The 14,135-nt window shown below is 40.2% G+C and overlaps 1 protein-coding gene across 11 annotated transcripts in view; it reads right to left on the minus strand.

The window, feature by feature from the left end:
- DIRAS2 (DIRAS family GTPase 2) overlaps nt 1-14,135 on the minus strand; it is a 158,450-nt gene that overhangs the window by 57,044 nt on the left and 87,271 nt on the right. Inside the window, exon 6 of one of the 11 annotated variants that reach the window (XM_030920426.1) lies at nt 1,133-1,360. The exons of the other annotated variants lie outside the window; for them this stretch is intronic. The gene's annotated coding sequence lies outside the window, so the exon portion shown is untranslated. The remainder of the gene's footprint in view (nt 1-1,132; nt 1,361-14,135) is intronic. 11 annotated transcript variants of the gene reach the window in all.

Raw genomic sequence — 14,135 nt, forward strand, 5'->3', positions numbered from 1 at the left:
CTCTGGGAGCTCCATCCCAGGGAGGTCTGAATCCTCTGTCAACTGGAGAACACTGGTGGGAGTAGCCAGAGACCCTGATTGGAAGGCTCCACCTGGTGAAAAGACCCTAAGTGCCTTATCCACACCTCCAACAAGCTGCAGTCAGCCCAAGGAGAGGAGGTTAGTCTGCCTCCCATGGGTCCCACAACCCCCCCCCCCCCCCCCCACCGCTCATCACCACACAGGGAACCCCTGGCTTGGGCCCACAGCACGGACCCTGCATCCTGGGCTGACTGAACTGAGCAATGGCTGGTGATGAAGAACGGGATCAGGAACTAATTTATAAAAGCAGTCTGGGCATGTTTCCACAGGGCAGCTGTGCTGTGCTAGGGTATCACTTCCACCCCTGGTTGGTTTGGGCTCTCCAAAGCCTGAAGGCTGGAATGGCTAAGTCACCCTAACAGCCAAGATGTTGACCTGCCCCTCCCTCTGAAAGCTCTGTCCCAGGGAGTTTTCAAATCTCTGTTGGCCAGAGAACACTGGTGGGAGTGGCTGGAGGCCCCATTTGGGAGGTCCTGCCCAGTGAGGAGGAATACCATTGGAGACCCACCTAAAGAAGCAGTCTGGCCATGTCTTAGAGGAGCAGCTGTGCTGTGCTGCAGGATCCCTTTTGCCCCTGGTCAGCTTCGACTCTCCAAAGCCTGAAGGATGTAATAGCCAAGTGGCCAAACAGCAGAAGTGGCACCCCTTCCAGCCCTCCCCGGAGGAGCTCCATCCCAAGGAGGCACAATGCTGCTATCGGTTGCTGGCTAAAATTCCAAGCCAGTAGGTTTTATCCTGTGAGGTACCGTGGAAGTGGGGCCCACAGACCATCACTGCTCAGTCTCCTGGATTCAGTCTCTTTCTTAGGAGTATTATGGGGGTCTAACCTCCCACTTTTCCAGAGTTGCAGCTACTTTTGCTGAGATGCCTGAGTATCTAAAGCTCCTGGGTCTCTGTGCATGCCTGAGCAACTGCTCTGTGAGATTCCACATAGTTCTGTGTATCAAACTGATAGTACAGGTGGAGTAAGTTCACAAGGGGATCTCCTGACCCAAGGGTTGCAAAGATCTATGGAACAAGTGTGGGACCCTGGGGTTGCACATTCACTCACCACTTCTCTGGGTGAGGGAGCTTCCCTTGGTTCCATGTCACTCCTGGGTGGGCCATCTCCTTGCCTTGCTTTTCTCCCTTCTCTGTGGGTTGAGTAGTTTCCTCAGTTAGTCCTAATGAGAGTCCCTGGATGTTTCAGTTGAAGGTGCTGTATTTACTTGCCCCTTCTGTTCTTCTTCATGACATCGATGCACATTAGCTGCTTCCAGTTGTCCGTCCATGCAATTCCCTGTATTTTCCATAGATATTTTCTTTTGGTTGTCATGGGATTAAATAGAATATCCTAAATTTATAACAATCTAATTAATACTAACTTAACTTTAATCACATACAAAACTCTACTCCTCTACAGTTGCTTTTTCACCATGCTATTGCTACCATACATTATAAATTTATACATGGTAGACACACTGGTATATATTTATTCTTATTTTTACGCATTTGTCTTTTAATTCTGAAGAAAACACAAAGTTGAGTTACAAACCAAATTTACAACAAAACTGGTTATTATATTTCCCTAGGTACTTAACTTACTAGGGATCTTTACATCTTTGAAAGGTTTTGCTTTACTGTCTAGTGTCCTTCCATTTTAACTTTGAGAACTCCCTTTCGACTGTCTTACAGGACAGATTCAGTGATCATCAATGCTGCCATTGATTTATCTGGGAATTTCTTAATAATGATCTCATTTGTGAAGGACAAGTTTGTTCAGTACATAATTCTCAGTTGACAAATGCTTTTCTTTCAGCACTTAATGTATCTTCCCAATTTTTTCTGGCCTACAGGGTTTCTGCTGAGAAATTTATTAATAATCCTATTGAGTATCACTTGAACATGACATTTAACTTTTCTCTTGCCATTTTCAAGATTCTCTCTTTGTGGCTTTTGACAGATTGATTATAATTAGTCATAGTGTGGGTCTCATTAAATTTATTCTACATGAAGTTTATTGAGATACTTTGATTTGTAGATTCACATCTTTCATTAAATTTAGAAACTTTACAGTTAATATTTTTTGAAATAACTCTCTGCCATTTTTCTCTCTCCTCCTCTAAAACTCACCCAATGTGTACATTGGTCAGCTTGATGGTACACCACAAATCCCTTAGGCTCTGTTTACTTTTCTTCTATTTTTTGTTTGTTTCTGCTTCTCAGATTCAATAATTTCAATTTTCCTGTCTTCACTTTTACTGATTCTTTCTCTTTTTTTTAAAATTTTTTTTTAAGATGGAATCTCTGTTGCCCAAGCTGGAGTGCAGTGGTGCAATCTCAGCTCAATGCAACCTCTGCCTCCAAGGTTCAAGCGATTCTCCTGCCTCAGCCTCCTGAGTAGCTGGAATTACAGGTGCCCAACACCATGCCTGGCTAATTTTTTGTATTTTTAGTAGAGATGGGGTTTCACCATGTTGCCCAGGCTGGTTTTGAACTCCTGACCTCAAGTGATCCACCTGCCTCAGCCTCCCAAATTGCTGGGATTACAGGTGTCAACCACTGTGCCTGGCTCCCTGATTCTTTCTTATGCTTGCTCAAATCTTTTGTTAAGTCACTCTAGTAAATGTTTAATTAAATAATTGTATTTTTAGCCTCAGAATTTCTGTTTGGTTTCTTTTTATAATTCACATCTCTTTGCTAATATTCTATTAGTTTGTATTTCATTTTCCTGATTTCCCTTAGTTCTTTTTACTCTTTTCAGCTCTTTGAGCATATTCAAGAGCAGTTGTCTTAAAGTCTTTTCTAGTAAGGTCAATATCTATGCTTCTTCATGGACAGTTCCTGTTAATTTATTTTCTTTCATTGAATAGGCCATATTTTTCTATTACTTTATATGATTTGTGATATTTTATTAAAAATTGAACATTTGAAAAACAAAAACAAAAATCAGGCACTTCTCTAAGTCTTCACAGACTGACTCTTTTCTAGGGCAGTCTATGACTGCTTCACTGGTTGTGCTCTGAGCCTAAGGATTAGCCTGAATTGAAAGCTCAAGGTTTTCTCACATCTTTTTCTGAACATGCATTGTACATGGGCATATGTCTTGCTTTCTCCGGTATATACAGCTTTTGAAAATCCTAATATCCCAATAAATCTTATCCTTGCTTCTTTTAATTCTGAAGAAAATAAAAAGTTGAGTTACAAACCAAAATTATAACAAAACTGATATTTGTATTTTCCCCAAGTACTTAACTTACCAGAAATACTTGTATCTTGATAAGATCTTAAATGGCCTATTGTATATCTCTACTGTCATCTCCCACCCCAGGCATTTGGGAGTCTTTCTGAAGCTTTCACAAGCAGTTCTGTCTGCCTTCCTCATCTGAGATCTGAGTTAAACAATACAGAGACCAGTTCTTTCAACAGCCCCCAGACAGTTTAGAACATTGCAAGTGAGGTCTGTTTTGCTCTCTCTGGTTTGAGTGATGGAATTGGGAACTGGGTCCTACCTCCTCCAGACCAAGACAATTCTGTGCTAAAAAAGGAAATGGGAAAAGCGTACATAAAAATGACACAAAGTTTTCTATCATTTTGAATGAGGCTCTTTCTTGTTTGGGTGTTTTCTTGGATACTACAGACCTTTTGCTGTTTTCCAGAGCTCTTATAAGGTTAGTTCAGCCCATTTCTCATTGTTTTTTGACATTCCATGTAACAATGACAGCTTGGAGCTTCCTAGTCTGCAATTTTGCTAATGTCACTCCTTTCAGTAGCATTTGTTTTTAAAACAGCTCTAAAAATTAAATGCTTACCTTCATAAATATGCTTGCAAAGATGGAAAAGTGGACCTAAACTACCAGTTTTATGTTGTTTGACTCCAGCACCTATACTAGTTGCTGAAACTAATGCTTAGGCTCTTTCTGAGTATCCAGATATACAGGTCTTGTCTAGCATTTGATTGAACTGTGCTACCAAAGTTCATTTCTAAGTTGGTGAGACTGCCAGTTCAACTCACTAATATGTATCAGAGTAATGAGCCTAATAGCGAACATATTGTACATAATGTACTACCATTATAATAAATGGTGTTCTTCAAGCTGTTTCTAAATTATAATGCATTCAGAATTTCAATATAGCATCCCAGACAAACAATGATTTGAAAACCACGTGTGACTTAATATTTTGAATTTGTGATATTATCGAAATTGTCTTTTACAACTTAGACCCTGGGAGAAAAATAGAGGGTCTCCCTCCTTCTGTTTCCTCCACAGTTACAATGAGTTTGAGGATACATTGGGCTGTACTGGGGGGTACACATGGGAGAGTGAAGAGAGGGTTCACTTCTGCAAGATCAGCCCTCTCTTCACCTGAGACCTTCCCCTTCTAAATTTAATTTCTGCAGCCACTGATAGATCTTCCCTGGGCTATACTACAAGGGTAAGAAGGAGTTCGGCAGCCATTGGCCCTGCTATTGCAGGAAGAAAGAATGAAGAGCAGAGAGGACACAATCATGAATGCAATTTGCAAAAAGAATTTATAAAAATCTTTGGGGCAGCTATGTGTTTTATCATATTTAGTCATTTTCCATTGGTTTTATTTTTCTTACCACTGAATGAGTGTCCACCAATAAATAGAGAAAAGTATGTATCTGGAAGATAGACAACAGAATACTAACATAGGAATAATAAATATCCCTAGAAAAGTTGAACAGAAAATAACAAGTATTAAAGATGTAATTTTAAATTGCCTGAAACAATCCAAATCTACATATTTAAAGGGTACAACATACACAGCCAAGGTAGACACAGAATAATTAACCTGGAACATGAACTGTTAGTAGTAATAGCCTTTTAAATGTAAAGAAACAATTGAATTATCTGAATAATAAACAAGCGTTCTCCCTCCTGCAAAGTCAAAGCTACCTGGGATGAAGGAACTCAGGCTTGCAGACTAGCTGCAGACTTTCTCCCAGCGAAATTCAAGAAAGGAAATGAGAACACAGTATAGAGAAGTTTTAGGAAAATAACAGTTAGATCCAGAATGTTACCCTAGACTACCTATCTTTAATTCACAAAAATAAAATGACACTAACCAAAGTTTTACACAAAGAAAAAGCCAAATACTAGCTAACACAAATCCTTCTTGAGTAGGGGATGGGAACAAAAAAGAACTTCAGAAAACCAAGAGGCCAACAGAAAATCTGTAAGAACACTGGGCAATAGAACTCAAGCTAAAATGTACGGGAACTACGGTTGCAAAACGACGTGTAAATGTTATAAAATAACACAAATTACACACAAAAAAAAGCGTTATTGCTATAGTTTGGATGTTGTCCCCTCAAAACCTCATGTTGAAATTTGATCCTCAATTTTGGAGGTGAGGCCTAATAAGAAGGGTTTGGGCCATGGGGACCGATTACTCATGAATAGACTAATGCCCTCCCTGTGGGCCAGCGAGTTCTTACTCCACTCATTCCAGTGAGAGCTAGTGGTTCAAAAGAGCCTGACACCTCCCTTTTTTCTCTCTTGCTTCCTCTCTCCCCGTGTGAGCTGCACACTGGCTGGCTCCCTTTACCTGCCACCGTGAGTATGGAAATAGCCTGTGGCTGTCACCAGAAGCCAAGCAGATGCTGGCACCATGCTTCCTGTACAGCCTGCAGAAGCATAAGACAAATAAAACATCTTTACTTTATAAATTACCCAGTCTCAGGTAGTCCTTTATAACAACACTGAATAAACTAAGACAATCATGTAATTAACTAAATTGCAGGTGTAATGGGGAGAAAAGATGAGAATCTTTGGAATCTTTCCTCCTCTTGAATGGCGTCAGGAGACATTGTCAGACCTATCTTAAGTTTAAGTTCAAACAGAGGCTTAATCAATTTTTTAACGATAATCAATTAACCAAGAGAAGGACTAAAGGTAGTGTAGGATCTGTTAAAAGAAAACTTTAGGCAAATCAAATTTAACAGAGTTTAATTGAGCAAAAAAAAAAAAAAAAAAAAAAAAAAAAAAAAAAAACAGTTCATGAATCAGGAAGCCTCCAGAATCACAACAGATTCAGAGAGACTCCAGCGATACCCCGTGGTTAGAACAAATTTATAAATAAAAAGGGAAAGTGACATACAGAAATCAGAAGTGAGGTACAGAAACAGCTGACTTTTGCAAACAGGTTGGCATTTGCCTTATTTGAACACAGTCTGAACACTCAGCAGTGTATAATTGGTTGAAGTACGGCCGCTGGGATTGGCCAAGATTCAGTAATTGTTACAGATGCATTCTCCTAAGTTAGGTTTTCAGTCTTATCTACCAGTCCAATTAGGTTATGGTTCATCCACAAGGACTCAAACATAGAAGTACGGTGTCCTTCTCAGGCCATATTTAGTTCACTTTAACACTTCCTTCCTTTTGGTCACCCTCTCAATTTAGAGAGATTGGCCAAAACTTTAGGCATTGATGCCACTCTCTGTCACCATCATAAAGACTTATTTGGTCTCAGTGTGGAATTCACAGGTCTTCTTTAGTTTTAGTATGGTGCTTCACAGGTCTTCTTTGGTATCAATATGGAATTCACAAGTCACACTTTGTACCAGCTGAGTGATTCTTTATGTACTTGCTGACCCAGTTGGGGTGAGCCCATTCAACACTCAATGGATGACTGCATATAAAATTTTCATTATTATTATTATTTTGAAATGGATTCTCACTCTGTCACCCAGGCTGGAGTGCAGTGGCGTGATCTCAGCTTACTGCAACCTCTGCCTCCTGGGTTCAAGCAGTTATCCTGCCTCAGTTCCTTGAGTAGCTGGGATTACAGGTGCCCACCACCATGCCTGCCAAATGTTTGTATTTTTAGTAGAGACAGGGTTTCACCGTGCTGGCCAGTCTGGTCTCGAACTGCTGACCTCAGGTGATTCGCCCGCCTTGGCTTCCCAAAGTGCAAGGATTAGAGGCATGAGCCACTGAGCCTGGCCACAAAACACCTAAGACTTGAGAATATACAGTGTACCAGGGGGACTATGATTATGACTATCAAGAGGATAATATCAAAATGCCAAGGCATACTCTTTAATAATAGTTCTTATGAAATGAACCGAACCAAAGTAACCAAGTTCAGACAATATAGGCAGTTCAACAGTATTAGGGTCTCATTGGCCGCAGTCCTCATTTGGAGTGTGATAGTTCGCTGTAAGGTAGCCTGATTTAAAGAGGTATTCATTTTCAGTCTAGTAGGTTTCCAAGTTATTATGACTGGGAAACCTAATAGGAGAAATATGAAGATTAGAGACCCTTGGAAAACCCAAGCTTGCCACCCACCCCTAAGGATGCCTACAAACCAACTGTTAGTTGCTCCTGTAAATACCTCATGGGTTCCTTTCTCTTGAGAGGTTTCTTTAATCTATTTGGTGGCAGTGTCTAAGGAAACAGCGGTATCATCCACCTTTTAAATTAAGCTTTCTGTAGTAACAAAATAAGGGGAGAAGTAAATACAACATTCAGTTTTGTTTATCACCAAACACAGGCCTCCACCTTGAGCAAAAAGAAGATCTAAGGCTGCATGATGTTTCATTAAGTGTTTTTGTTGAATATGTATGTGGTCATCTACCTTCTGGAGAGTAGCTTCTACCTACCTGAAACCCTGGGAGGTCTGGTTGGCTACAAAATCCAATGTTTTTCCCAATTTATGAATTAGCTTTAAATTCCATACAAATGGTACCTTACTACCACCAAGAGTGAGCCTCCAGGAATCCCACTGGGATCTTTCCTCAGTGAAAACTGGCTTATCTTTGTCTATTTCAAGGCTAGTGCTAATTTCAGTTATGGATCATTTGGGCCTCCAATTATAAGAGCTATCATGAGAATTTTCAGGGGAAGCTATTCAAAAGGCAGGAGCAATCCAGGCCAAATAACAAGATCCAAACCAACAAGGAGGCAGAATGGAATATGCATGTTCTCCACAGACTGAGTGTAGACACTCAGGGGCTGAGAAGAGGGCCACTAGTTGCATTTAAGCAGGGGTCAGTCAGGTTTGTTCATCCATAAATCTGCATATCTCCTGAACAATGTCGAGTGAGAAATTTACTTTTTTGTGGCCTCTTTATAGCATGTTGTAAGGGTGTACAAACACATGTAGTAAAAAAGGCCATACTGAATTTAATCCAGTTACATTATATAAGCAATTACTTGTACCAACATAAGTAGTTCCAAAATCTTGAGTGCATGATGCCTGGAAGCACAATATATCTTTTGTAGGAATCACTTGAATTGGCTTTTTATATCTGGTAATGATTGAGTTGTCAGTTGGAAAAGCTAGAGTATTGTTTTTAGTGAGTGTAAGAAAGCAAGTAGCAGTGATATTTAGAATATCAAGAATAGCTTTCAGGCCGGGTGTGGTGGCTCACACCTATAATCCCAGCACTTTGGGAGGCTAAGGCAGGCTGATTGATTGAGGTCAGGAGTTTGAGACCAGCCTGGCCAACATGGCAAAACCCTGTCTACAAGAAATACGAAAATCACCTGGCATGGTGGTGCATGCCCATAGTCACAGCTACTTGGAAGGCTGAGGCATGAGAATTGCTTGAGCCTGGGAGGCAGAGGTTGCAGTGAGCCAAGATTGTGCCATTGCATTCCAGCCTGGGTTTTTTTTTTTTTTCAAAAAAAAAAAAAAATAGCTTTTCATTCTTTCCTTGGAGTTTCAGGGTAACTCTCATTGGGAACACAAAGAGGGATTGGCATCAGTGAAAGAGTTTCTTGATTTTTTTGGCATTAGCCCACAAACCCAACAGTTACTTGGGTTTTGTTCTACAGCATACGCTCAAGCTAAAGCCATGGGTTTTCCTCTAGGAAAGGATTAGGGCAACAAAAAATGAGGAAAACAGAAAAATACATAAGGCTTTCATGATGGTAGCCAAGTCTTGATCCATGATCTTGGGAAAGCTGTCCACAACTAGGATGCTGTCTGCTTCTAGGGAGAGATTTCCCTGGTCAGCTTTCCCTTAAAGTCTCCAACAGGTATACGTTCCAGGAGTTTGAAGGAGCCCTTTTGAGTTGTGAGACATGGACCTGAGATCCAAGGCCCTGAAGCTTCACTGTAGTGTAGGTGGTGAGAAGGACTTGGTGTAGGCCCTTCCAGTGAGGTTCAAGAGCAGTTTTCCTCTGATGTCAGTTTTAGAAGGCTCAGTCTCCAGGTTCCAGATCATGGAAGGTTTGATTATCCTCAGTTAGTGGATCTCGAAAAGCTTACTTTACCTGGTGGAAATATACTTTGGCATAATACATTGAAGCCTTGCAATATTTAGCCATATCAGAGTACAATAGAGTAGGAGAAGCATGAGGTATTATTTAGGGACATAGGCATTCCAGTGACTATTTCATAAGCGGTCAACTTATATTTTCCAATGAAAGTGAATCTAATTGCCATTAAAGCCAAAGGTAGTACCTTTGGCCAAGGCAACCCAATTGATTCAGTTAACTTTGCCAATAGGTTCTAATACACCATTGTTCGTTCAACCTTTCTAGAAGACTGCTTTGTGGTAGGGAAAATGGTAGTGCCACTGTGTTGGTAACACCTTATTTAATTGCTTTATAACTTGCCTAGTAAAGTAAGTTCCTCCATCACTGGAAATTTTTACAGGGATCCCCCATAAAGGAAAAGCATTTTCATTTTTTTTTAGACAGAGTCTCACTCTGTTGCCCAGGCTGGAGTGCAATGGCTTGATCTCAGCTCACTGCAACCTCCGCCTCCTGGGCTCAAGCGATTCTCCTGCCTCAGCCTCCTGAATAGCTGGGATTACAGGTGCCTGCCACCAGGCTAAGCTAATTTTTTCTTTTTTTGTATTTTTAGTAGAGACGGGGTTTCACCATGTTGGTCAGGCTGGTCTTGAACTCCCGACCTTAGGTGATCCACCCGGCTTGGCCTCAGGCGTGAACCACCACACCCACTCAGGAAAAACATTTTCTAATAATTTCTTAGTTACTGTCACAGCATTAGCTTTCTTACATGGGAAGGCCTCTATCTAACCAGAAAACATGCAGACTATTACGAGACCACACTGATACCCCATTGAAGGTGACAACTGAATGAAGTCCATCTGTAAATGCTCAACTGGTCTATCAGGTGGTAGACATATACCACCTGAAGTTTTGATTGTTTTTCCAGGATTATGAGTCCAAAATTGCTAAAATGGTTTATAACCAATGTTTGACTTGTCAGACTCATAATCAATATTTTTTCATAATTTGGACCATTTTATCTGTTCCACAATGAGTTATGGAGTACAGAGCTTTCAACAATGGAAGCTTCAAAGACTCAGGGAGGACCAGGCAGCTTTCTGAGCCCTCTGTGAGTCTGTTCTTCACATTAAACTTACATCCTTTTAGATGCCAATTTTTTTTTTCCTCCAAATCAGGTGCATTGCACTGTTTCTGAAGTAAGTCATCATAAAGAAGTTGGCTTGGATTAATCTTCTGGAGTTCATTCAGATTGCATATCTTAACAATGTGAGTAGCTGATTTAGCATAAAAATCTGCTAAAGCATTTCCCTGATATTTAGGTTTAGTTCTACAAGTATGAGTTTCAATTGTAATAACAGCAATCTGCAATGGTAACAGGATAGCAGAAGGAGTTCATCTACTTGGAGTCCATTTTTGATGGAGGTTCCACTAGAGGTGAGAAACCCTGGTAGTTTTCATATCATGCCAAAATAATGTACTACTCTCAAAGCATGTTTGCTATCTGTATAAATATTTACTGATTTGTCCTTAGCTATATGACAAGCTTGGGTGAGGGCAAAAAGTTCCACAGGTTGGGCTGCTTAAGTTGAGGAAGAGTTCCCTTCTCTATTAACTAATTTTGGGTGGTAACAGCATATTCTGCCTGATATTTTCCTTCTGAGTTTTTAGCACAGGGCCCATCCACAAAAAGTATCAATTTAGGATTATCCGGTGGAGTATCCTGTAAATCAATATAAGGGGCCACTATTTCTGACCCTGCACTTACACAGCTGTGGTCTTTACCATCATCAGGCAGAGGTAACAGAGTAGCAGGGTTAAGTAGATTACAGCATTTTAGATCTCAATTAGAAGGAGAAAGGTTAAGTAATTCGTAAGATGCTAGTCTACTTACTGAAAAATGCAGGGTTTGGTTGGAATTTAATAGACTTTCCACAGCTTGTGGGACTTGCAAATTAAGTGTATTTCCTAAAACCAAATCTGATGAAGATTCTACCAGCGTGGCCGCTGCTGCTACTGCTTTTAAACAATTAGGATATGGCTTAGTGACTGGGTCTAACTGCAGGCTATAGTATGCAATGGGCCTATGTGTATCACCATGTTCTTGAGTAAGGACTCTGAATACCTGATTGTTTTGCTCATGAACAAACAAGCAGAAAGGTTTAGTGTAATTTGGAAGTCCCAAAGCTGGGACTGTTCTAAGGCCAACTTTATTTAGCTGAAAGCCTGCTCGTGACCGTCTTCCCAACGTAAAGGCTCTGGTATAGCATTTTTAGTGAGTTCATACAATGGTGATATTGCAGAACCCAGGATCTGCAATATCCTGCAAGTCCAAGAAAGCCTCTTAATTGTCTTTTGGCTGCAAGTCAAGAAAAACTTTGGATAATTTTTATCCTCTCAGGTAAGAGGAAAATCCCATCAGCAGTCAAGTCATGTCCCTAATAGTAGACTTTTCCTCTGAAAATTTAAGGTTTTCTGTTGAAGCCTTGTGACCTTTATGTTTGAGTTGCTGTAAAAGGTAAACTGAGTCGATTTCAGAGCACTCAGTGGGAGAGCATAACAATAAGTCATCTACTTACTGAATGAGAGTAGAATTTTGAGGAAACTGTTGTGTTATTAAGTCCTGATGCAATGCCTGAGAAAAATATGAAGAGACTTCCATAAACCCCTATGGCATTACAGTCCAGGTATACCGCTGATTTTTCCAAGTAAAGGCAAACAGGTATTGACTCCCTTTATGAACTGGAATGCTAAAGAAGGCTGAGCAGAGATCTATTACTGTGAACCACTTGGAATAAGTGGGTATATTAGATAATAAAGCATTAGGATTTGAGACTACAGGAAATCTTGGTATTACAATTCTGTTAGTTGCCTGTACATCTTGAACAAATCTCCAACCTCACTTATTTGGTTTTTTAACTGGTAAGATTGGAGTGGTACAAGGGCTAGTGCATGAGATTGAGTCCTTGTTTAATTAAATCTTCTACAATTGGTGAGAGCCCTTGAATTGCTTCAGGTTTTAGTGGATACTGGAATAATTTAGGCAAAGGATTAGAATAATCTATTTGGACTTTTATTGGTTCTATACTTTTAATTCTTTCTATATTAGTTGGGGAAGAGGCTCATAAGCATTTAGGTATTTTGGAAAGATCAGGGGTATTACAGGCCTAAGTTTTTATCTTATTAACTTCTGCCTGTAGACAGCATAACAATTCTGGTTCAGGAGAATCAAGAAATGCTAAGATTAGCTCTCTCTCTGAAAAAAATTTTGTGTGCGCTTTTAGTTTTGAAAGTAAATATCACCCTAACAAGTTCGCTGGAGCAGTATCACATAGTAAAAGTGTGTTTTACTGAAAAGAACCTCTAAGTTAATCGGATGGGTTCAGATATGAGAACCTCTTGAACTTGACTTGAAATCCCCACCACAGAAATGATCTTTCTACTCTGTGGGATTTGTTGGCCTACTAAAGTGGGGTTTATGGTAGATAGAGTAGCTCCGGTATCCACCAGGACTGTACATGACTCCCCATTTATTTTAACCTGTTTCTCCACGTTCATTCAAAGGTATTACAGGGAGCAATTTACTGGAGAATCCCTCAGAGCCTTGTCAGTGTTGATTATTATCAGAAGGACTAAGGTACCTTGGGCTTCCTCTGTGGTTAAACAGCTTGGCCTATAGGGAGGCTTATTTGTGGACTGATAGAAAAGTGGACATCCCTTTTCCAGTGTCTCACTGTTTGCAATAAAGGCAGACATCTTGGGATAAAGAACTTCTTGTTCTAGGACCTCTTGGTTGTGATTTAAAATGAGAATGAGAAGGTCCCTTTGGTCCCTTCGTAACTGCTGTATCATAATTGAAGGGTCATAAGCATGTTAGCCTTTTGAGTTTTCTTGCTGTTGAGTCCTCTCAAAATGTTCCGCCAAGGCCACCAATGCAGTCATATCTGTAACTTCTCATCCCAGCTTATGTTTTTTAATTACACAGCTAAGTTCAGGACCAAGTCCATTTATAAACAGAGCACTTAATGCCATTTCAGTCCCTACAGGAAATATTCCTTGCTGTACTTTGAGCCCAGAATGTTTCACAAACAATGATCCTAAGCAAGTTCTGTAATCTGAAACTAGTTCATCCTTTTTTTGTTTACATGATTGGATGATGGACCAATCAATTTTTTTGTGGAAAAATGTTAGAAATTGAATTTAAGAGGTTTTCAGCAATTTTTCTAGATGCTTTTGATCCTTCCCCTGAGGAACTTTTGGAGGGGTGTTTAATATCCTCTTCAGGTCTATCCCATTCTCCTGCTGCCATCCATCTCCAAGCTTCACCAACCCCAGTATCATGTGAACAAATTGGTAAATGTCAGGAAGTCCTAGATAGTAAGCTTCTAGGAGAGTTCTAAATTCCTCAGTAAATTTTTGAGGATTTTCCTTGGGTCAGGGAAGTCCTTCACAATGGCTCTAAGCTGTTTTAGACCATGCAGTGAAAGTAGTTACAGCAGACAGGCCTGACTGATCAGAAGGCATCTGCCTAAATTCCCTTTTTTCCATCATCTTCAGGGTGAAAAACATAATTTAAATAAAAGGTTAGTGGACTCAGAGTATGTAGGTAGAGATGGATAAAGTGAAGGAACAGTTGAGGTTAGTTCAGTTAGAGTAGTTTTATCATGTCTTTAGTCTGTGGCTTAAGCTTTTCATTTGTTTCTTGCAAAGAATCCTTTAAGGAGGCAAATTTTGATTCATTTAGTCTTTTAGAGGCCTCTGCATACCCATGAATATGAATATGTAAGAATATGTCCCACTATTTGTGGGGTTTTTGATCCCCCCCTTTTCTAATATGTCTCACAA

This window comes from Rhinopithecus roxellana, chromosome 16 (assembly GCF_007565055.1).
Source record: "Rhinopithecus roxellana isolate Shanxi Qingling chromosome 16, ASM756505v1, whole genome shotgun sequence".
NCBI lineage: Eukaryota > Metazoa > Chordata > Mammalia > Primates > Cercopithecidae > Rhinopithecus > Rhinopithecus roxellana.